The sequence below is a fragment of the Crocodylus porosus genome, unplaced genomic scaffold (assembly GCF_001723895.1).
Source record: "Crocodylus porosus isolate Cpor-Errol unplaced genomic scaffold, CroPor_comp1, whole genome shotgun sequence".
In the NCBI taxonomy this organism is placed as follows: Eukaryota; Metazoa; Chordata; order Crocodylia; family Crocodylidae; genus Crocodylus; species Crocodylus porosus.
Genome location: NW_017728886.1, coordinates 154201566 through 154226228, shown reverse-complemented (window position 1 = coordinate 154226228; position 24663 = coordinate 154201566). Strand labels below are relative to the sequence as shown.

Sequence of the window (24663 nt, the reverse complement as noted above, 5' to 3'; positions counted from 1 at the left end):
TTTAGGAACCCAATATTCTTAATGGTGCATATTATGCAATGTTTCTACCCTACCTTCTGGGGGCAAAAACAGAGCTAAACTAGGATGACAATATCTTTCTTCCCTGAAGTAGGATATAAGCCGTGCCCCCAAGTTAATAGTCAAGTAGCTCTGAAAACATATTTCCAACTTATGTTGACATAACAAGGGAGAATGACTTTAACCAACAGCACTTCTGCTATAAATGGCACAGTGCAAGGTGGCCTTAACCTGCCTTGGTGTTCCTATATATAGCTGCTTTTAGCTCCTGGTTTCATTATTGCAAATATTCATTTTTTAAAACTTAAAATGTTTAAAATTTCTCTTAAACGTTGGGATATTAGAAGTTTGGGTTGCACTGTGCTCTATCCTATTCAGGTATAAAGCCAGAACCAGCAACTATAGATTTAGATTCCATTTTTTTAAATAAAAAATATGTGGTCTTCTCCTTAGGTATCTAGCATTTTAGAAAGTTAATATGAAGTTAATTGAATACCTCACGATTTTTAACATGTTCATCCTTACAACATATGAACCTCTAAGGTAAGAAAATACCCATTTTTACAGACAGGAAACTGAGAGGCAGCTAGACTCAAGGCTTGTCTTCAGTCAAAAGTCAACTTGGGTATTTGTCCCTAACCAACACCCCTTCATATGGAAAACCCCCCCCCCAACACTTTCTGGGTGATCCGCATGTGAAATTAATTTGACAAAGCTCATATTGCACCAGAGTTAATAGCTCCTGGGCGGCACATTTACACGTGCACCTGGGACCACAGCACATTGTGCCAGGTCAGAGCAGCTCCAGCTGGCAGAGGGCCCAGGGGATCAGCCTGCTAGCCTGGGGGCTGCTCTGCCCTGGCTCAATGTGCTGCGGAGGGGCTGGTTGGGACATGAGTGTGCTCCAGTGCCGGGCTAGCCAGCAAGGAAGCCCCCACATTGAAGCACCCTCATGGCCCAGAAACTACATAAGCATTTACGTGTGTATTCCTGTGCATTAAAAAAATTCTGGTGTAGGACAGTACTTGTGTTTACAAGTACTAAGCTATGGTAGAGTTAGTTTTCTGCAAGCAAAAGGGCTGTATGTGTAGATGCTGAGACTTTACTGCAGAGCTAATTTGGCTGCTTCTCAATAAACATCTTGTGCAGATGTGCCCTATGTGCTGGAGAATGTTTTAACTTGAGTTGCTTGGCTCAAGAGGCAATCCTGTCTAAAAATTGAGTTACAACAACTCTTCAGCTCTTAACACAGTAATCCTGTGGTGTGGATGGAAGCTGGAATCACAGAAGTGCCATAGTATATTAGCTGGAAAAGGCAGACAAGCTGTCTTCCAATTCATGGAAAAAATAACCTGTAGAGTAGCTTTGCTTGCTGCAATGCTAAAAACCCTGGGATCTGTTCCCTACAAGTCTTAGCACTGTACACAAATGAGAGCAGAGCTAGTGCTGACACAACTTAAGTGGCTAGATCAATAGGAATAACTGAAGCATAATTAAGTTAACTTTTGAGTAAAGATACACCCTATTTGATTCCCCAAAGGGCATACAAAAAACTTAAAGCTAAAGCCTTCCTCTCCATCTTAGTTCAGTTTATTTGCCTCTTAATACTACTACCAGCTTTTTTGAAGACTTGTTACTACATCTTCTTGGCATTAACAAATATTTGGCAACAAAAAAACCCTGTAAGATAAGGAAGCATGAAGAGATGCAGCTAAGCTTTTTTTTTTCATACACATGTAATAACAAGTTTTGTCTAGCCCTGCTACCTGTGATATTGTCCAGAAACAAAATGAACCCTAAGTATATACAGTACAGTCTATTCAAAGAATCATAGAACAGTGAGGCTGGAAGGGACTTCAGAAGTCATCTAAACCAATCCCCTGTTCAGGGCAGGATCATCCCTGTCTAAACCATCCTAGACAAAAGATTGTCTAACTCGGTGTACAACTCATCTAGCCTCAATGGCTGGATAAGTGGCACAGGGTTGGTATGTGGACTGAATCTAGAGTACAGTGCCATTTCACAGGCCAGATCCAGAGTGAGAGGCCGCATCATTTAGCCATGTGGTGGGAATTTGGTGGTGACAGAATTAACTGCTGGGGCTCATGGAGCTTTGGTATCCCATTGCTAAATGTATAGTCCCACAGACCAGATGGTACAGGTCTGTGCTTCTGTTTTGTACCCTGGTGCTCCCCAAGGTCTGACAATTGTGTGGCAGGCAGCATTAATTAATGCAGCAATTACAGCTGCCATTGTTTGCCATGTAGCCAAATTTCCAGGCCTGTGGGGAGCCCTGCAGACCAGGCAAAACAGCTCCACAGGCTCTGTCTGTCCACATCTTAACCTGCTCTTAAAAATCTTCTAAGGATGAAGATTCCACAATCACTCTACATGTTCAAATGCTTACCTATCCTCATAGTAAAAATATCCAACCTAAATTTCCCTGGCTCCATGTCTTGTCCTGTACAGCCACAGAGAATAATCTATCACCATCCTCTGCCTTTTTGAAGACTATTATCAACCCCTCAGTACTCTGGACTAAATAATCCCAGTTATACCAACTTTTCCTTATACATCAAGGTTTTCTAGACTTCTCAATGTTTTTGTTGCTCTGTATTGGACTCTTTCTAACAGATCTCACCAGTGCTGAATACAGTGAAGGATCTTTCCCTTTACTTTAGTCCCCCACTCTTGTGTAGAGAATGAAAACTGATGTCAGAGCCAACCACAAATTCTGGTGGTTCATTATGATTTTTTCCAGCATTCTTAAGTCTATATTTATACACACCCAGAATGTATATTCTTATTTAAGTAATGGGAGCAGACTTTTAGAGCTTGATCAAATACTTGCTTAAGCCAATGAAAATGCACCTACTAGTTTCAAGAGCCATTGAATGAGACCCTTAATCCTTTTTCTCTTGGCAGCTAGAGGTTTTGCTACAATATGCAGAAGTGTATTTAACACAGCAGCGGGTAATTATTTTGGGCAGAGGACCGCTTACTGAGTTTTGGCAGGCTGTCAAGGGCTGCATGGGTAGCCCCGCCCCTTGGTAGGTGCCTCGCTCCCTGGCCATCATCTTGTGACTGGAAGTTCCTCCCCCTAGCCCCTGACCTTTGCCACCAAAAGTCCTTCCATTTGACCCCAGAAATACTCCTTTCAGCAAGGGGTTTTGCCATTTTGGAACCAGAAAAATAGCAAATTATATTCTAAAAAGTGAACATCTAAAGCATTCATTAACTTGATTTCAAAACTATTTTTGTCCTGGTTTACATGTGTTTGTGTAGTGTACATAGAGGTGATTGCACAATAGCTTAAAATGAAGTCTTCCTTTTGTATGTTGTGCGGGGCCAGGTATAGGTTTGTGGGGGGCTGTGGATGTGTGGGTATGTGGGGCATGGGGAGGGTGCTGGTGTTTGTGGGTGTGGATGGGTGTGGGTGTGGGGTGAGGGAGCACGTGGGTGTGTGTGTGGATATGTGGGGTGTGGGTGGGTATGGGCTTTGTGGGGGCTGTGTGTGGTGAGAGCATAACTGGGGGTGTGGGTGTGGGGGTTTGCATGTATGGCAGTGCGAGGGGTGTGTGGGTGCATGTGTATGGTGGGGTTTGCATATGGGACTCACCTTATGAACACACATATGCATGCACACACACACGGGCACATGCTCCCATGGTCTGGTGATGCAGCCAGGAGCCACGTGGTGTTGGAGCAGTGTGGGGGCAGGAAGGCAGGGAAATGGCTGGGGGTGGAGCAGGGTTGGGCTGCTGCATCCTGCTAACACCTCCCCAGGGTCCTACTGCCCCTGGTTCCTGTCATCTTTGACAGGCAGCCAGGAGCAGATAAATATTTTCTAAAATTTTTATGGCCTGGTGGGTTGAATCCAGCCTGCAGGCTGTATTTTGCCCATCCCTGGTCTAACTGGATCTCCTTCAGTACCATCAGCATTACAGCTAGAAAAAAAACTGTATTTCTTTTTAATATGAAGCAAGCATCAATGCAAATGAATTCCCTATGTATTTGGAGTGAACTCTGGATTCTCTTTTTGAGACTGACAGGGGGTAGGAGAGTCACAGGGACAATATGTTCACTCTCTAAGCATTGGAAAATGCATTTTTTGGGTAATCTAAAATGGGTAGCTGTAAAGTGATACTACAGTATCAGAAGAAGATGCAGCTATTTTTCAGTCTCAGAAAAACTACAAATACCCCACGGTGACTTCTGAAATGGAATGGCAACAGAATAGGAAACAAAGTCAAAGGATTATTTCCTTTCTCTCCCATAATCCTAACCTGACTGACCAATGGTATGCTACAACCTTCTGCTCCATGCCTGACTGCATATGATGAAAGGACACCTGGATCAACTTACCTACGTCCCTCTCCAGCTTATACCCTATAGATGCAGCCATTCTCGTTAGATCTCTGCTACCCATCAGTATCAAGCTCAGTGCAGAATGGAATCTCCCATTCTCAAGGGCTACTACCATTCCACTTTGCAACATGAGCTATAATTAGGTATCATTTCCAGTGAGTTGGCAATTATTATATACAGATGCTGTGAGCACAGCAAAGGCACAGCCCCTGTGTTCTCATGTAAACTGGAACACCCACACAACATAGAAAGATAGTGTGATAAGCAGACACATGCTTTTTGTTTGCTGATGATACAACTTGCCTATACGTAAGTCTTTTTTGTTTTTTTCTTTAAGGAGAGGAAAATGAGTCGCATGCAAACTTTTAGTTTGAACTGGACAAGGTTTCTCATTTCGCTATCACATTTAATCTCTGAGGTTTTGACATGCTGAAAGTTACTCTTTATTAGAGCACATAATTGGATAGACACTTCAAAATAATTTCACTTTCCTAATGGAATGTCACTAGGTTGTGATTTATCTCCCTGTCCCTTGAGGTTTGAAAGAATTTAAAATAACAAGGCAATGAAGAAAATGTTAAGGCTTAAATTCCCATGTGACCAGCAATTCTGGGCGCACAGTTTTAGATACCTTAAAGATTTAAGGTTCATTCCTGAAAATGATGTCCTTTTAAGGTGCCTCAAGCTAAGCACCCCAAAATCCCTGTAATGTTAGGCATAAAACAGAACCAAACATTCCAATTTAGTCATTAAAAATATTTTTCAGTTGAATTGTGCAAGTTTGAATCATATTAGTAACATCAGAATGACGCCTTTCATTCAGCTGAGCATGCTTCTGGACACATGGACCAACAAGAAGCAGAAGTAACATGCGGCATAGAGTGGTTGTATCAACGCTCAGTCTCTTTTCTAATAACAGTAACTTCTAAGCAGGAGAGCTTAGTTACAGAGAAGACTGTAACCAGGCCAGTGTAACAGCATTCTCCGCTAGAAAACAGCAACATTGTTTAAGAAACATTCAAAAGCATCTGAATGATATTTCTGCCCATAAAAATGCCTCCATCCCTATCTGACTACCTCCAGCTCAATACAATGCTATGCTTCTCTCCCAAAAGGAACCTGTTCAGAAATTCATCTTATTTGTAAAGTAGCCAGGTCTGATCTACAAACTCAGTTACATAATTACCCAAATAGAAATTAAAGATTTTGGTTTCTGGGCACAAAAAGGATCTTGGCTTGAAAAATAAAACCAAATATTTTGCTTGATGTCATTACTGCATCAATAAGACCTCTTTCAGCTGAAGTCAGGGCCTGAATTCACTAAACGTAAAAAAATCAAATCAAATCCAAAAGCTATTCTTTTGACTCCCAGATATAACATATGTATAGGTAGATAGAGATCAATATTTATTGTGTCTCTTTGCCTCTGTTATGGAGTTTACAGTCTTATAAAAGTTTACTTGCTAGCTTATGGAATTGGTAAATAGATTATGATGCCTTGCATTTCTCAATTGGTGATTCAAATACAGTAGTGCCGAGTGGAGCGACCCAAAGTTGTTACTTTTGAATCAGTGTTTGCTCTCCTGTAGCATATGAAATTCTCATCTCAGTCCAATTCTTAGCAGGCATCTGTGAGCATTACTAATCTGCATGTTTAGCCAAAAGTTGAGACTCCTCTTATAATTCTAGCCTGCAGGCTCAGATGTAGTTTGTTTTGGTTTTAGTCTTTGGTTCAACGTCTCTAACAATGGTGCCATGCCTTGATATGATACTTCTAAAAGCTATTCCTGTATCTTTTAATAAGTAAAAGATAACAATGGTTATTTCAGTAGATAAGTTATAAGACAAAAAACCCCACAATTCTACAGATAACTTTATTTTTGTGTGAAAAACAAAGAGAGGCCACGATTGAGATTTCAAACATGTATTCCCCATCTACATTAGCCCTATATTGATAGCAATATTGATGTTCTCATTTAACGCCTTCAGCTCTCATTTTAAGGCTGGGATGTCTCCACTGAGAGATATGTATTACTCATCTGCATTGGGTCTGTGCTGAGCCTTTAGACAAGAGATATAAAATAGTGAGGCAACTATATTGTATGGATACCTCCAGTTAAAACAAACCCTGAGGAAGGAAGGCTCCTGTTTCTTTAACTTTTATGCTACTGAAAATAGTTGTTTGTCTTTTGTCTATCTTCATAATCTTCTACTCCATGCTTTGGACACTGAATGAAATATTTAAATGTATTATTAGGATTCTCTCAATCATCAGTTTTCCCTGACTACATATCTTGCTATGGGTGGAGATAAGATTTTGAAAAGGGAGGTGCAACCCTATGCCTCTTTTGCTGACAGGGAAGGAGAACAGCACACCAGGGGGAGACTGAGCTCCTCGCCAAGCAGACCCCTAGGCTCAGCCAATCCAAGGTGCTCCACAGGAAAGGAGTCAATGGGTGAGGAAGCAGGGAGCAGCCCCTTTCCTGCCCCATGGTGGGAATTTGGGGAGCCTCTGCATGTCCCTGGCCCCATGTGGCCCTGCTGCCCGCTTTACCCTCATCCTGTTCTTGTGGGCTTTCACATCCTGGGCAGAGAGGGGTGGGGGAGAATATTATGGTGACCACCAGAGAATGGCAGGTGGGGGTGATGGCATTACCAGGCCTGGTTGGGCTTCCTGCACTCCTGTTGTCAGTGCTGTGGTGCAGAAGTGGGCTCCAGATGCTGTAGCTGGGGGAAGACTAGTAAGCCAGGGAAGGGGGTAAGCAGGGCATGAGCCTGATGGCCCCCTCGCAAGCTCACACTACAGTGGCTGCTACAGCCAAGGGGCAGCCCATCTCCCAGCTACTGCAGTCAGAGCCTCTATCTGCACCCATGCCCCCTCCATAGGAGCTGGAGTGCAAGGAGCCCAAAATATTGTAGGTAACACTGCCACTACCACGGCTGTTTTCCAACAGTTGGCATGATGGGTGACTGGTGCCTTTTGAGTCTGGGGGGGCATCAGTGGCCAATTGCCAACCAGGGGAGGGGTCTCACAGCAGCTGATCGCTGACCAAGGTGTGTGGGGAGGGTCCCCCAGTGGCCAACTGCTGACCCCGGAAGCACCAGAGGCCAAACCAAAAGTGCCACCGGTGCTTTGCTCAATGCCCCCATTCCCCGGCTTGTGAGGGCCAATTTCGGGGGGTGGCCATGCCCCCCCCCTTGCCCTCCCCTACGCATCACCCATGGCTGGCATAATATTTCTCCCTACTGCCACCCCACTCTACCCAGGGTCTGCTAAGCCTCTGCCCTACCCCACCCACTGCTGCTACTACTATTGCCACAGCAGAGCTGATGAGAGTACAAAGCCAACTCTTTCCTTTCCTCCCTGCCCCAACAGCCTTTATTAGGACCTGGGCTCCTCTTCCCTACCCCTGGCGCAGGAATCAAAAGGGGGTGGGGGTACAACCACACCCCCCCTGGATCCACCCCTATATCATGGCAAAGAGTGATCAGCAAGACTAATTAAAACATCTTTCCCTGTCTCATTTGCTTGTCCAGAAGGTGCTTATCAGAGGCCAAAAGATCAGCAAGAAATGACTATTTTTCCATAATGATTTAACAAAACGTTAGTAAAGAAGGGCTGAATATAACATACTAGCAAAAAGCCCAGCAGCTTCAATCAGCAATATTCAACCAGTTAAACTGGAAAGAAATCTCATTGTCATGACATAACAGTCATTTATAATAAAGCAGGAATTAAAAACACTGCAGCCCTACTAATCTGCAGACATTTCTGTTAACAGGAACTGTGTTCTACAAGTCCGTAAAGTTTTAGTTCACTGCACTGCATGAAAAAAAAGGTGGAAAAGGCAGAAGGAGGGCACAAAGTCATCCCTGCTGTAATTCCACCGATTCTAATGATAGAGCTAAACCAGGAATGAATTTGGCCCTAACCCTACTGCTATGATGATATCAAGTGCATGTTCTCCCCCTCTGGGTATCACTTCCAACTCCCAGTGGGAAACTGCGGATGATTATTTTTTAAAAGTGCTTTGCATTAGAGTTGTATATAAATTATTCAACTGGAAAACAAAAGCTGTATGCTTAAGTAATTTTGGAATAAAGCAGGAATTGAAAACACTCACCCAGACTTCAACTCCTGTTGTTGCAGACAACATATAAGGCGGTTAAAAAAAAACCAAGCAAACCCCAAAACCTCAAAACATTACATGCCGTGAAATGAAGAGTGTTTCTGAAAGTACAATACCACCACAAGAATGCCAGGCAATGGGGAGTTCAGCAAAATTTCTCTGAAGATTATGCAAAGATTTTATTCAGTTCCTATCCAGGTATCTTTTGCCAGCATGCTCAAAATTTCATAGCCTGAAACTTTCACATCTCAAAGTTTTTCAACCATTGTTGAGTTTCACCCACTTTCAAACTGAAACTTCAGAATTTTGTAAGATTTTGATCTACTATGAAGTGGTCCAGATTTACTTAAAAGTGAGCTCAATATGCTGGGGAAAAATGATGGGAAAAACTATTTTGCCTATATTAGAGCTTTGTTGAAGAACATGGATTCTAGAATTAGAAAAGAACTTGAGCCATTTGAGAGTGAAGCTCCATTATGTTCTGGCATGCTGTGAATTCAGGCCAGCTATATGCGTTCTTGAATTTATAGTCTATTATTCTGCTAAACCTAGAAGCAGGACAAAAACTAATTTAAAAATAATGCTCTTTTTACCTAGCCTAGACCTTTGCTTATAGCTCCCATTCTTTAAAATTCCACCTGTCCGTAAAGAATTTTTTTTCACTCTGTAAGAAGAAATCTATTATAAAAACACATTAAAAAAGTTACCCTCTTTATGCAGGACAGAAAGATAGTAAAGGCCCTAAGTGCTGTTGCAAGCATTTTTTTTCCTTTAGAAACAGTAGCTTAAACGTGGAGAAAAAAAGTATAATGGAAGCAAAAAAAGCTCTATACATTTCTTAAAGCAGAGAAAACAGTGTTGGATCTTCCCATTTCATGAATGGTTAACAAGCCTAAGCTGAGTTCTGAATTGTAAGGAAATAAGAAAACCAACATGTTTCACACAGCTTCAGGATTAACTGTGAACATTTTGCATAGTGCTGCTGTAGCAACACTGCATAGAGTGTACAGCAAGGTTTCTCAGGAGGCAGGCATGCTACTAAGCCAGCCAAATTCATAACTAAAGTATTAGCCTCAATTTTCATTCCTTTATGATTTTTATTCACTGCTTCTGGTTTCATCAAGTGATTAATGTTACTTAAATGTAGTCCTTTGTAATTTGTTTAGGTTAATATTAAAACACAAGCTTTCAAATAATCTTCTAAATCATTCTAATGAGCTTAGTGATAAAGTAGAATGGCATCTTTAAGGTTTTATGGGCACAGCCCTAAGTAACATAACTAGGAGGTTCATTGAGAGTGGAATCTGGACTCTATGAAGACCCATTATGGTCTCCTACTGCAGGTCAGGCCAAAGTTTTAATCTATTGATCAGTCAATTTATTTAGATCATAATATGTCCTTTGGAACCATTATTATTTATTCAATCAATGTATAAAAGACTGTTTTGAATTATTCATAGTTTATTACATCCAATCTCCTCAGATAAATTCTGATTTGATAAATTCTAATTTTAGAACTTGCAGATTATGTATCCAATGAAGCATGATGGCTTGTTCATCCTAGGGATGGAGGTCACACATAAACCAGTTTAAATAATCAGAAACTTGCTTAAATCTGTAACAGAACAGAAGTTCAGTGTACATAAACAAGTACATAAACCAGTTTCAGTACCAGTACATATAGAGAAGTTCAGTACATAAACCAATTTCAAAATGGCTGAAACTGGCTTAAAATAAACCTGGCTGAATGTAGTACCAGACTTAACTGATTTGGGTCAAACTGGTTTATGGAACTTCTATCCCAGACCCCTTCCTAGTTCAAGTTTAATCACAGTCCCCCAGCATCCCAGCATGCTTTGGAGCCCTGGGCTGGGCTGGGCTGTGCTGTGCTATCTGGTACAGCAGGGAAGGGTTGTTGGGGGGAGGCAGGGAATGCCCCCCCAGGAAAACCGCAGCTGTGGTCTAAAGCCAGGAATGGGGGTTAAACCCCACTTCTCCTGAATACAGAACCACCCTGTTCTGCTAAAAACTTACTGCTGGCTTTGACTGTGGACTATAAAGCCCAGAGGCACCTGGAAGCAGGAAGAGGAAGTGATGAGCAACCTGGTATAGTCCTGCTGCTGTAATTCTGGACTGCAAATCCCAGAGGCCTTGGGGGAAGCAGGAAGAGGAAGCACACACACAGTCCATGGTGGCTACATTCCAGACAGCCATGCTTTAGCACCTCCCAGCTGCAGGTATGTGGCTGCACATCCTGAATCAAAAGTGAATGTCCGTCCAGTTGTTTCTCAGTTTAAGCTCTGCAGCTTAACTAACTTACAAAGTCTAAATCAATTCAGCCTCAGGCTTTTTGACAGTCTCTACTTAGCCTCAGAAATACTGGTTATCTAATCCAGGGGTGTCAAAATAATATAGCTCCATGGGCTGGTTGAGGGGCAGAATAGGTTTATGGGCTGGATCGGGCCCACAGACCAGCCCCATGTGCCAGATCCAGCATGCAGGGCTGGTCTGGTGTGGGTGTTACAAGGCCTGGACCAGCCCTGCTTGCAGTGCATGCACTGGCTCCGGCCCTGTGCACCATATGCTGTACATGCTGGCTGCAGCTAAACACAGAGCACATTGATTGGGGCTGGTTCAGGGCATATACTACACAGTGTCCGGGGCTAGTTTGGGGCACATGCTGCATGTGAAGCCAATGCAGATTGGCTCTGCCCACTGGATCTGGCACATGTGGCCAGTCTGTAGGCCTGATCCAGACCACCTCCAGATCCAGAATGCTGGGCCAGTCTGGCATGGATGCTGCATATAGTGCATGCCTCAGACTGGCTCTGTATGCTCTGTGTAGCATGTGCCAGCCCCCCATGCTGTGTGTAGCTTGTGTGAGATGGGCTCTGCATGCCACATGTAATGCATGGGGCTGGGTCCAGTGCATGGTGTACACTGGTCTGTATCTCACATGCAGTACTGTGGGCCAGATGATAGGGCTCAGTGGGCCAAATCCAACCCATGGGCCGTATGTTTTACATCTCTGATCTAATCTGTGGTTTGGCTGACTACCACTTATGAAAATCAATGGATCTGTACTATCTGCTCCTATTTGACCAGATTCTCTACTGAAGTCAACAGATGATAACAAGCATGAATTAGACAAAATGTGCCTACCTTGGGACATTATGCTGCAGGGAGATTTAGTTTACTGGCTTTGTACAAAGAAGAAGATGAGTGATTATGCTTTATTGGCTATAGCCCACTGAGTGGTTAAGGGAACTACCAGTACCAACTACTACAGAAATCCTTCTTTATTCTGAGCAGTTGAGGTTTGCACTTTTGAAGCTGAAGGACTTGGGAGTTTGTAATCCTAGTAGCCAAATCATGAGAGATATAGATATAGATGTATACATATAGATATAGATCTATCTATATTTTTATATCATAAAGGGCTTAAGGTCTCCCTGTCTGTCTGTAACACTCTTGGAGCACTTTGGTTAGTGAAACAACCAATCAGAGTACGGAGCACCGCCATGATAGCAGGGACATAGGGGACAGAGCATGGGGGTGAGGCCAGCAGTGGCTCAGGCTAGAAGCCAGGGGGCACCAGAACAGCCCTCGCTTTTCTTCCATAGTGCTGAGCTAAGAGGGGGCATGGCCAGGACCTATCAGGATGCTCTGATTAAGGAGGGCACCCAGCAGGGAGTTGATAACACAGTGTTTATCACCCCTAACTCAGTGTTTATCATCGCATTAAAAAAACAAAAGTCTTGCCCCCTCTCCCCCTGCTCTGCCCCGCCTTCATGGTGGCCTTCAAGGAGCAGTGCGGGGGGTGAGGGGGTGGGAAGGGGGTGAGGCCAGTGGCACTGGAGGCGGTGGCTGGCAGAGGGGGACAGTGGCGCAGACTTCCCCCCCCCCCACTCCTGGAAAGCTATGGCAGCATGGGGTGGTGTGTGGCAGCACTCTGTCCCCACCTGCCCCCCCCACTGTCATTCTTGATGGACAATTGGCTAGTCCGTGTGTGTATATATATAATCCTGCTCTGCCCCTCCAGGAGTTGTTGGGAGGTAAGGAGGCCCCACTGGGTATGATTTAAGGGTGGCAGAACCTGACCTATTCTAACTGCATCTGTTGTTTCTGTTGCACAGGAGACACATGTACATGTTTCAAACAACAGATCTGACAGAGCATGCATATGTTTCAAATATTCAGCTACAACTTTTTTATTGCAAGTGTCTCCAATAACTACAGACTGAAAGAACAAGTGATTCAGTAAACAATGCAAATACATACAAACTTCCAAACGTATAGTAGGATATGTAACATGACTTTTCAAGAAGGCCAACATTCATTCATAGCACCTTTTATTCAGTGATCTCAAAATGTTAATTTACAGATTTACATACTACTGTATATATAGTTTATGGATTATATCACCTACTGCTGAAAAGCTGCCTTTCCTAACATGAAAGATTTCCACACAACAGCACTAGAGAATAACAATAGGGTTAGGTATAGACATTACACATAAATTAGTTTAAGTGATCAGAAACTGGTTTAAATCTGTAACAGAACATATGTTCAAGGCACATAAACCAGTTTCAAAATGGCTGAAATCAGTTTGAGTTAAACCTGTTGAATGCAGTATCAGACTTAACTGATTTGGGTCAAAGCAGTTTAGTCAATGCATGTCCCAGACCCTTTCCTGATTTAACTTAAATCAGAGTTGCCCAGCATCCTGGCATACTCTCTGGGTTGGGTGGGGCTCTCTGCTCTAGAGAGCTGGGCTGGCCCCTCCTCTCTGCTCCTTGGCTGCAGCTCTGGCAGAGACTGCAGGTACAGCAGGGTCTGCCTGGTTTCCTTCTGCTCTTCACCCCCCACCCCCACCTCCCACTCCATGCTGAAGCAGGGATTCCCCGCTTCCCTCTGCCTTATATAGACATCTCTCAGCATTAGCTAGCAGACCATATGCTAGCTACAGTCCCTGCTGTGGGAGACAGACAGAACAAAGGCAGATGGCACAGTGTTGTCTTAGGGCTTTTTGGAGCTAATCAACAGGCAGCTGGTAACATACCTCCATTCCTTCCTTGGCAAACATTGTTAAAGAAGAGCTTGAACAAGTGAGAGAAGCTTTTGTTTTCTTAATTTGCTGATAAACACTGAGTTAGGGGTGATAAACACTGTGTTATCAACTCCCTTCTGGGTGCCCTCCTTAATCCTGCTGGGTTCTGGCCTTGCCCCCTCTCAGTTCAGCACTATGGAAGGGGAGTGCTGTTATAGTGCCCCCTGGCTTCTAGCCTGAACTACTGCAGGCATGTGCCTGCATTTCTGAAATGAAAAGGGAACGTCTATTCACCTCCAAATCAGTTCAAACTTTGTAGGTTAGATTAACCTGCAAAGATTGAATAAATTCAGGCTCAGGCTTTTTGAATGTCTGTTCCTAGCCTAGCTGGTTGAAACCGCAGTAGGAAATGTATGTAAGGAGAAAGTAAATATCCAAGCTAAGGTATAGTTAGATTATGGCAAAGGAGGGGGTTAAAAACTTTGTGTTTGATTTAAGGCAAGTTATGCTATACATTTACTATTGGCCTGGCATGGTGAGGGATGTCTGTAGTCCAACCCTTATTATTATTTTTTATCTATAGTGTGAATGGGGTAATATCACAATAGAACTGTACTACATCCTAAATTATTCATAGCCCTTCATCATGGCCAAGGCTGTCATACAGATCAATAGTCCTGTTGTCCTGTGCAACTTGTCAACAAACCTCCACTAGCCATGTGTTCTGGCACAGTCTGACTTGGACCATAGATAAACTCACATTTTTGTGCCTTGGTTTTCCCACATCAAAAGTAGGCATATGAATGCTTGCCTTACAGGGGTATTAGGAGGACAAATAATGCACTCAGTGCTAGGATTCAGGAGGCTACAGTTTCTAAAAATAGCATTTACAGAGTTGTTACTTTATGCCGTAACCAATGTTTGTTTTTACACTTTTTCTTTTTAATCTTGAATCTTCTTCTCCCTTTCCTTCCTCTTCTAGCCTGAAGTTGCTCTATTCCACAAAACCACAGTACTGAATAAAAATGAAATCAAAGTTTAAACTCCCATTTCAATATGGATTCTTTAAGGGCAAGCCTTTTCCCCAGCCTCTGATTTTGGGCTTCAGTATAGGTGTTATAACACAGTCCCTGCAAGCAATTATAGACTTCCTTCTCTTGGAGTATATTTCTTTCACATGGCAGCAACTGGATCCAAATGCAGGGCAGTAGAAGATCATATTCCCCCTTTCCTCAAGTTTTTCTAGCTCTCTCCCTCATTTTCCAGAGAGACTGCTCAAGTCAGTCTGCACTTAACCACTGCAGTCTCCTCTATAACTTTCTAGGGTTCCTCAAACAATCATGAGTGCTGCAATGACACTACCTCTGTTGCAGTAGGATTTGCAAGTTAATCCCCTACACTGCCAATCCCAGATGCCTCACTAATTTTCTGAACAGCTAACAATCTCCTCTCATGCACACATGGTGGCTTTTGGGCACAGGCAGCTGCAGTCATCAACTATGACTGACCAATACAGACAGAAGGACTTTGAAGACCATGCTGTGTTTATATAAATTATCAGTACTTTGAAAAAGGAAGATATGCAGGAAAAAACATATGCTTTATGAGCTTGCCTACCTGATAGAAATCACAAAGCAGCTTTCACACTCTCTCTGCAACAGCTGCGCTTTCTAAATCTGAGCAACAGTCTCCTTAAGTGTTGCGGTATGAAAATACACACACACAGCACTACACACACCCACCCAGCCTCACAGTGCCAGACAGCCCCTTCTTCTGATTCAGCCAGTTGAAAACAAGTTACAATTCACTGATTCAACTTGCATAGAAAAGGAAGATCAAGAGGTCAGAACAATCAATCCAATTAACAGCTCTGGGAACAGCATCACGGCATTTTTAAGATAAAAAATTACATTCAGTTTCTACCCCTCATCCTCCTGCCCCTCATATATTACCTATAAATACATCTTTAGTGGACCCTGGCACAGTTTACAGATGTGCCAGATATGCTCTCTTTCCCCCTCTCCCTCCTTCTGTTTTACAGTCACAGAAAAAGTAATAATGGCTTTAAGCTCTCAGACTATAAGGTATGTGGTTGCTGCTTACCTCCACAGGCAACAGTTCCTAGCTTCTGGCTGAGGTTTCCAAGGAACCAGTCATTTTGTTCAGCATTAGATGCAACCAGTTTCGGGGACAGAGTATATTGTTGAAGGAAAGAGAAACCAACCCATAGGTCCAGCTAGTCCCACCTGTTCTCTATCCCATCAAATCACTAAGCTGTGAACCATAAATCAAATCTCCATGCGGCTGTTACAGCAGTAGCTGATTTCAAATGAAGTGACAAAATCCTATGTCCTATATGTCTATAATTTTAATTTTAAACACTATTTGTTGAGCTTTTTAACATGCAGTTTATTTCCTTCTGCAGGGAATTACTCAGACAGCCAGTCACATGACTCGGCAGCACAATTATATAATTCAAACTGTGCTAAGGTTATTCAGGGTTTTCGATCTTGAAATCACACAGCTAAGGAGGGAAACAAACAAACACACAACCCCCGCTCCCCCAGAGGAAGTGCATACTCTCTCTCTCTGACCAGAAGTCTGTATCTGCAGCCTGCATCTTTTAATGAGTGCTGTTCCAAACCAACTCTAGGAGGATGCCACATTATTTTAATACCCAACCTGAGTTAGAAAGGCATCAAGTAGTACATGGAGTCCTAAAAGAGCACTTACAGTTCTTTTAGAGGAAAGGTCTCAACAGTACAAGACAGTTGATTGAATCAATTTCCTGGGGAGAGGGGGCAGGAATTCTTGTACCTACAGTATGGAAAGAAACCCCAGTAGCAAAGTCCATATTCAGATCCAGTTCAGTACCTCTCCAGTTTCCCACTGTTTATATCAACGGGTTGGTGGTAAATGGATTTAGAGAGATGGGCTCCTTGAGAGTGTCAGACTTGGATCCACACCCCAAAGAAAGTGCTTTTAAAGTGCTTTTAATATTTTAATTCAACATATAAATATCTGAGAATCCATCTTCATAAATAAATTAAATGCACAATAAAAACGTTTTCATGGAAAACTTGTGTCAGGACATTCAGACAAAAACTGTCATACGTACAGCATGGTGATGTACTGTAACATAGAACGGCGTACAGGCACAAATATCAGAATATCTTTTGACTTTTCTAGAGATGGTCCCAAACTGTGGATTTTGTGTCTGGTTTCAGCTTCAAATTAGAATCACCCCCAAATTCAGGAGTACTTGGATTCATTGTTTTGATTTACCTTTTTATAGCAGTGGAGCTCTGCTACCAAGATACAGATCTGAACTTCCGCAGGGCAGGGTAGGAGTGTTAGAGCTGAGCAAGTTGAGGTTTAGATGCAATTCATGTTGTCCCAACCACAGGCCTGGGATCCAGGTGAATACTATCACCTCCCCTCTTTCATTGATGATATCAATATGGTTTGGCTACTCCTTTTGTTTCCACATTTCACTGTTTGATGTTTTGTTTATTTAACCTATTTGATTACTGTATATTTGTTGTCAAATGCTTTTAACTAATTGATTATAATTTAATTTTCCCTTGGACTTACTTATTAATTGATTGCCTTTGATCCATTTGAGCTCTTTAATGGATTGTCTTATTTATTACCTGAAACTAAAGGTGACCCTAAATTTAAGACGACCCCCACAATTAGATTCTATATATGGAAAATGTATGACATTGTTATAATTTTCCAGATATATAATATAATTATTAGAAGGTAGTCTTAAATTCACCCCCTTCCCCTATGATAGCAAGGAAATCAGTGGCTGGGGGTTCAAGTGGACCCAATAACCCTCTATCTACCCAATGGCAAAAACTTAAGAAATCAACATCAGCATGAAACCCAAAAATGCTATGCAGGAAAAGAAGTTGTTTCAGAGATTAGATAAAATCCATTAGGACCCTGGCCTCTAGTATGGATTTTCCTTGGGTTGGCTATTACAGATGATGTATGCAATAGGGCATTCTCAGGGTGGGTGGACGGATGGATTTTTTACCTACTTTCCAAAAATGTAAATAACTATCTAAAGGGCAGTGCAGTAAGGAATTAGGCAATGTGTTTTCAGACAAGTTTGTACAGTGCTCAGCAGACTGCCAACACTATGGAAATGAAAATAAATCAGCATCAACATGATTGACTAAAATTTAAAAAACAAAACAGGATTTTTGACCATTAAACACCATCACTGAGCAGATTTCTGGATTGTAAGATCTGTCAAACAAGATGCTTAACTTACTGTTAAGCATATTTGGTCTTCCTGCACTGAACTGCCCAATAGTACAGTACTAGAAGTCTTCAAATCTACTCAGGCCCTGTGGCTGGCTACAACTAGGACTGGATTCTAACACAGATTAAAATTGCCTATGCATTAGCAGATGCAACCTAAAAAATTAAAAAAACACATGGAATATCACCAAAACACCCCCTTTTTTCTCTCACATTTCCTGGACCATCATGGCTACAACAGGAATCTGATCCTACCAGAAAATATTGTGTAACTCAAGATTAAATCACAAGGTTGGTCAAATCCTGTGTCACATAGAGATAGTTAGCCATGTTACTGTTAGTCAGACACCCTGCCCTAACTTCTGCCTTTATCACATATAGAGGAATTGAACATCTGAGCAACTTTCACCCTCTAACTCCACTGGCTTCACTGAATTCAGTGCACTTGTTTCTTCTCGGTGCCTGTTCTTTCTTTAGGATGGGGGCGAGTAGGAAAAGTAAGACTCCCTCCATCCCATCATAAACATGGGAGATAAAAGTCTGATCAATGCAGAAAGTGGGTAAAACCCCTGACGATCAGTTATAATTTGTAAACTATGAGAAATGTAGAGAAAAATATTTTTCCTTAATTTCACTGACAATAAGTACTTTTTTAAATTTGACATCTCAGTGAAATAACCCAATTAAAATGTTGCTCTGTCTTCCTTTCCTTTACAAAATCCAACACAAAGCCTGCTTCTAAAAACCCTAGAAATAGTAAGTCAAATTTATTCCTGGGGGGAATCTAATGACACAAACAGAATAATTGAAAGATTGAATTTGTTCCAACACCACAAAATAAAGAAGCAGTTCAGGAGGTGGCTTAATGGTAGGGGCTAAGATTTCAGAATTGTGGGCCTAAGATCATCACACAAAATGGCAATGGAGCATGCAGTATGCAATCTTCCAGTGCTGCTTCTGGCACTGCATACATAATTTATTCCCTGAGCCCAGATAATAATCTGTTTTGGATACACATATTTTTAAAAAATTGCCCCTGAGCAAATAGATTCCCAAGATGTTCTTGTTCTCCCGACATACTTCACAACACACAGATGGGCCACTGTACTCTTTTAGGTCCTGGAAACTGCATGATGAAAACATCACTTCAGACTTGTAAAGCCTTTTCTAGCTTCCAGAACTTTCAATAAACAGTAATTCATTAATCTTCACAACCCTCCTCTGAAGTAGGGAGGCGCTATTATTCCCACTAGCCAAGTAAGCAAGCTGAGGTGGAATGATTAAGTTTCTTAGCCAAAACCCCAGGGAAAGACAAGAGTTACCATTATAATTGTGATTAGAGCTCACATGCACTTCAGTCTACATCTGGGATTATTATTAACTGTTACTTCTTCAGGGCAAGCCCCTCTCATTCTTTGTTTGCACAGCACTGGTCCAAGGAGCCTTGCATTGGTTATTTGTCTTTCAGTATTCTCCCATGTTAACCAGCCAATCAGTCAAGGATGAGACTCAATATGACATGGGATGAAGCCAATGAACGTGAACTTGTTCAGGCCTGGAATTAATTTGGCCCACAAGTTGTGCACATAGATCAGTGGTTTTCAAATTTCTTAAAGTCACAGAACCTTTTCATATCAGTTCTGTTGCTGCAGAACCCCCGCCTCTGTCTTCACGGGTCATGTGAACTGACGTGGAGCCAGGTGACTTCACCCAGCAATGGTGGTGCTCTGCCTTCTGGCCCGCTTGGCCATTACCTGCAGTCTCTTTGTGGAGCCCCTGAGGACCTGTCGTGAAACTCCAGGGTTCCACAAAACACAATTGGAAAACCACTGACATGGATGTAAGAACAGCGAACTCCAACATGTGCGTTTCATCACATCAAATGGTAGGGATCTGCCTGCATCATGAGCCTCCAGGTGCACTGCAGTTAATGTAGTTCTTTTGTATGGTGTAAGGGGAGAGGGGGAGGACTTGAGGAAGGAAGGTAGGTAGTGACCACCTTACACATGATGTAGGGCTGCCATTTGGGTTTGTAGGCACAGAGGCCTGTTGGGAGAAAAAGCTGCTTGACTTATTGTGAAGGATCCATTAACCTCTGCAGTCAGCATGGAAGGGTGAAAGCCATGGTAGGGGTACAGAAAGATCCTATTCCTTTTTTCCAGTGAGACTGTCCAGGTCCAGACTATTTAATCCGGTTAACTGCTGGGGACCTGATTCAATTCTTGGTGGGATCATTATCATAGCCTAGTAATTTCAATGCATAAGTTACTTTATCTGTGCGAAAAATCTCTGGGATGCTTAACTAAAGCTCTTTATCTCATTAAAAAGTTACAGGAAATCTGCCTAGCACTAATAGAAAATCTAAAGTAGCCTGTTTCCTTATTTCATGTAAGGCCTGTGATATTATATGTGAAACATACATGGTCAAATCCTTTTTTGCTGTATTCCTATGAATAGTCTAACTGAAGTCTGGAATCGGGCAAAGGCATAAATTGTTCAGGGCCTGACCTCTTGTGAGGTCAAAGCGAACAGTTAAAAACAGCAAAAATCAAACAATCTGTGGTCTGTCTACCAAGGCTAAACCAATATCTGACTTGAAATTGATTTTGGATCCAGAGGTCACTGGAAGCATAGTGGTTTAGCATCAATGGTTTCTGCAAACTAGCTGAAAAAGAGAAACATCTCAAATCCTTTTTAAGTAATTCCTCACTGTCTCAGCTGTAGGGACCTTTTGTTTTATAAGCAACAGAAAAGGGATTTTCTGTAAGGAAGCACAGGCTAATTACCCACTTCCTGTGGGTGCATCCAGATGAGCACGGTTATACAGTATGTGGTGCTGCAAACATGTCTGCAGCACCACATACTGCACAGTCAGGTGTTCTCCGTGCTGCCAGGGCGTGCTGCCTGTGCATGTGCTGCTCTACTTTTTTTTCTGTGGGTTTTTCTGTGGAAAAAAAAAATGAGGCAGCACACACCAAGGCAGTGCACACCACTGAAAACCAGAGCCAGGTAGCCTGGAGCCACACTGCAGCTGCCAGCCAGGCTCTGCCTGGCAGGATCACCACTGCTGCAGTCCCAGGAGGCCTCCAAAACTCCAGGTAAGGCTGCTGGGGTCAGCACAGTGCTGGTCCCAGCCTTCCCTATCATCCCCATGGTAACTTGCCGCACACCAATGGGCATTCCCCAGGGCTTCTAGTAGGGATTTGATGCAAGGTGTACCACTGCTATATGTCTCCGGAGACCCAAACGTCCACACTCATCTGAATGTGGCCTGTGGGGGCAGCAGAAAAATGTGCTCTTCCATCCGATAAAACAGTTTAGTACCAAACCCTTGATCCTTTCTGCAAGACTGGAGGTGAGCAGATATGGAGATGGACAGATTGGGAGACGGGAGAATCTCAGAGGAGAAGATAAACCAGAATTAAAAGTGTATGCATGTTTTAAAAATGTCCTGTATTTGAAGGCAGTGAAGTTAAAAGTGGAATTGATGGTGGGATGAAGCAGCTCAGAGAGACACTGGTAATAATGATAGCTAGAGTTTTTAATAATACAGCTCAGAATTAGAAGTTCAGAAAAGAGTAACTTGGAACAGGAAGAGGGAATAGCTGCTGAAATTAGGAAAAAATATAATGTACCACAATGGGCTAAAATAATTTCTGATATAACTCCATGGAAGTTCATGTGCCAGGCAATGATGTGACAGGCAAAACATGAGAAGACAAAGGAACTGCATATGATATATGTAACATGGCGGTGCATATCTCATTATCTTAGGAAACAAGCCCATCTACAAGGGCTTAGAAAACTGTAGAGTTGACTTACGTTTCAGTTCAGGAAAGCACTGAAATGTGCTTTTAAATCCAGCCGTATGCAGGACAGAACTTAAATATGTGATTAAACTGTAAACATCACGACTAGGGACAGAAATTACACAAACTGGTATAAGTGATTGGAAACCAGTTCAAATCTGTAACACTAGAGGAGTTCAGTGCACATAAACTGCTTTCAAAATGGCCGAAACCGGTTTAAGATAAACCTGGATGGATGTAGTATCAGACTTAACTGATTTAGGTTAAATTGGTTTATTGAACTTCTGTTCCAGATCCCCTCCAAATTCAAGGTAACTCACAGTCCTCCAGCGTCCCAGCATGCTTTGCACCTTCCTTGCAAACCCCTCCTCACAGGGTGGGTGGGCTAGCTTTGGCCAACCTGTGTGGTCCATCTGAGTAGGGAAGTATGCTCTAGTGCCCCCTGGCCTTTGTCCTGAGCCACTGCAGGCCTCTGGCCTGAGCCACTGCATTTCTGGAATCAAAGGCAAGAAGAGCCTGTTCACTTGCTTATTGGTTCTATCTATGCACCTTAAACTAACCTTGAAAGATTAAATCAATTTAGCCTCAGGCTTTTTGACTGTCTGTACCTAGCCCATGTCTTCAATGAGAGTGAAATGTGTACTAGATGCAAAGCATGTTCTTATATGCTGTCTTAATCAGAGGTGGTTTAGTGAATCACTGTCTTGGAGAGGTGCCGCAAACTTGTGAACATCAATCAAGTCAGCTTTTCACTGAACAGGATGCTAGGGAAAGGGAGCTCTCCCATTTGAATGCAAAAATAAGCGCTCAAAGAAAGGTAACAGATTATCAAGTAGAAGGGGTCATTGTGATCATCCAGTCTGACCTTCTGTATAAGAAAGTGAGGTGGCAGACTACACATTAACAAGCATTCCACTAAGAAGTGGCCTCCTCCAAACAGCTCATCGCATCTAGAATGCTAAACTTCCCAGGGACATGCAGATTTCTAGTCAGAAATATTTCTGCAAGCATCTTCATATGCCTTCAGTGTAAAGCCCTGAAAACTGACTCCTCCTTCCAATCCCAAAATATGATAGTCATTCATGGGAGGGTAATGTGTGTTGGCAATTGATACCCATAAAAGGGTTAATTTGGAACACCAGCTCTCAGAAGTATCCTACCTTTGGAGTATGTTCAGCTAATGAAAACTTGTCCAAATGTTGCAGTGCTTTCAATTGGCATGTCATTAGCTGAATTTGCTGTCACAAGCAATAGCCTTGAACTGGAGGTCTGGCTCCAGACTAAATTTACAGAAGTTTGGATTTGAATAAAGATCTAATTCCAGGGCCTGGGTCCATTCCTAGTTATACACCAATATCCTGCCAAGGAAAGATATGTGGGTGAAGTTGTGGAATAAGGCAATATGTTTCTATTCCATCCTACTCAGATGGGTTGTATTTAGTGCAAGAAAATCAACCCCTTAAAACATTTTCACCAAAGACTCTTATAGATGCTGATAGACACTTAATTCTTCATATTGAGCGCATCAAAAGGGACCCCAGATAAACAGCTCTCCCATTAATAGCCTGTGACCATTACATACAGGGCAAAGCATTATTATAAGAAAAGAAGCCCTCTGCACAGTATGGGCATGGAACATAAGAGAGAATGACAAATAGAAGCAATTACACAGCCTGATAATAGTAAACCCATAGACAACATCTGAAAGATGATGAACCAGAGTTCACCAAGTTCTGAAATGAAAACCAAATTTTTGGGTATTCATAACTGAGCTCCAAATCTGGTTCTGAATATTGGAGTTTTAGGACTTCTCTTATACCTTTTCAAAGAAATGCCTTTACTCCCTGTTCTAGTGCAGCCCCCAACCATCTACACATTTTAAGAGAAAACCCATTTGCACACCTTAGAAACTAACATTCAGGAGAACTCATGGAAGTCTCTCTCCAGCAAATACAGAGCCCTGACTCATACTAAAGAGTTCAATCAAGCATAATGCAAGATAGGTGAAGCAATTGGCACTGGGATAACAACATCCTTCACAAAGGAAGCTATTCTCTCAACACCTCCCTTCTATTTGTGAACCTCTTCAAGGGCACTTCTCTGGAGGCAGTGCAATTCTTGGGAACCCCATTGAACTAATAGAAGCTGAGGTGTCTTTTATTGTGCTCTGCCCTATTTTCATTCAGAATCAAATTCTTTGCTCTGTAGCCCTTTGAGACAGCATGTGCCATCTTTTAAGCTACATGAACCATTGTGCAACATTGTCTAAAGCAATCCAATCTACCTTATCTACTTTCTGCACTTGTACAGAATACAATCCACAGTCCAACTCTGTGATGCTTTTGAAGTACTCTGGTGAAAGCTTTTATTGCTCCAATTCCAGTGGACCTCTGATCCTCACATTAACGATCATCTCCTGAAATGCATAGCGCTTTGAAAAATGTTGAAACCTGCTAGTTTATCAGATGCACTATGTCCATAATTCTGCCTAGATATAGAACATGCCCTTCATTTTCATAAAACTCCAGAAATCAGTACTCTTTCACCCCTGCTTATAAATACAAAGTGGAGACTGCCCCCAATTAAAATGTTTTCTCTTTTGAATTGCAGCATTTAAAAAAATAATATATTAAAACGTGCAAAAATAAAATATCATGTACATACAGTAAACCATCCAGTTAAAATACAGCTACAAAAATGATTTCTTAAAACTCACAAAAATAAGGACTATAGACATGAACAAGGCCTGAGCTGTCAATACCAAGAGAGAAAAACACTCTTCCACTGCAACTTTTAACATCATGTCATATTCAAGGAGTGAATCAAAAGTATTACAGGGAAGAAAAAAAAACAAGTAAACCAGTCAACCCATCAAAGGAAAAAAACAGTCAAACCGAAAGAAGACTGTGCAGCTAAAAATGCATCTATATTTTTTATCTGTACTGGGAAGAAATAGGCAATGGCTGTTTTGTTCCCCACAGGTTTCTTGCATATGCACATAGTTGTGAAGCTG

General features: G+C 42.2%; 1 protein-coding gene across 4 annotated transcripts in view; it reads right to left on the bottom strand.

The window, feature by feature from the left end:
- The window catches only part of PHACTR1 (phosphatase and actin regulator 1), a 467204-nt gene that overhangs the window by 248362 nt on the left and 194179 nt on the right, over positions 1–24663 (bottom strand). Inside the window, exon 1 of one of the 4 annotated variants that reach the window (XM_019543394.1) lies at positions 15184–15335. The exons of the other annotated variants lie outside the window; for them this stretch is intronic. The gene's annotated coding sequence lies outside the window, so the exon portion shown is untranslated. Of the gene's footprint in view, positions 1–15183; positions 15336–24663 lie in introns of those variants that run through there. 4 annotated transcript variants of the gene reach the window in all.